This window comes from Morone saxatilis, unplaced genomic scaffold (assembly GCF_004916995.1).
Source record: "Morone saxatilis isolate NCDOM2014 unplaced genomic scaffold, NCSU_SB_2.0 Contig20, whole genome shotgun sequence".
NCBI lineage: Eukaryota > Metazoa > Chordata > Actinopteri > Moronidae > Morone > Morone saxatilis.
This window is the reverse complement of record NW_023339763.1, coordinates 11,283,670-11,284,006: the sequence shown is the minus strand read 5'-3', so window position 1 is coordinate 11,284,006 and position 337 is coordinate 11,283,670. Positions and strand designations below refer to the sequence as shown.

The following is a 337-nucleotide window of genomic DNA, read 5'->3' as shown; positions in this document are numbered from 1 at the left end:
GCTATTTCAGTTTGGATTTCATCATAACAGTAGATGACAGCCATTTTGCGTACTACAGCTTAAAAAGGTACCTGTCAAAAATAAGTCGACGTAAACTCCCGGGCACAGGATCAGTCTGGCAGAATGACACCTGGAATAAAAAGTGAAGATGAATGAGAATAGACTAGTGCATTTTGGAAACCAAACTTCCTGAAGCATCTCTTTAAGACTCAGAAAAAGTGGATTGAGAAAATCGTCAGTTGTCGCATCAGACGGCACTTCCTATTCCAGGTTTTCATCACTGATAAAGCTCCTCAGAGATTACCTCTGGACAAGTAAGCTTTTCAGTTTAGCTCAC

The 337-nt window shown here is 40.7% G+C and overlaps 1 long non-coding RNA gene and 1 other non-coding gene across 2 annotated transcripts in view; both read right to left on the bottom strand.

Moving 5' to 3' along the window:
* Window positions 1–337, bottom strand: part of LOC118331914 — a 1,042-nt gene continuing 705 nt past the window's right edge. Inside the window, exon 3 of the long non-coding RNA XR_004796903.1 lies at window positions 1–130. This is a non-coding gene — a long non-coding RNA (uncharacterized LOC118331914). The remainder of the gene's footprint in view (window positions 131–337) is intronic.
* LOC118332156 lies at window positions 208–285 on the bottom strand. Its single transcript, XR_004796918.1, has one exon. It is a non-coding gene; the product is annotated as a small nucleolar RNA SNORD49 (small nucleolar RNA).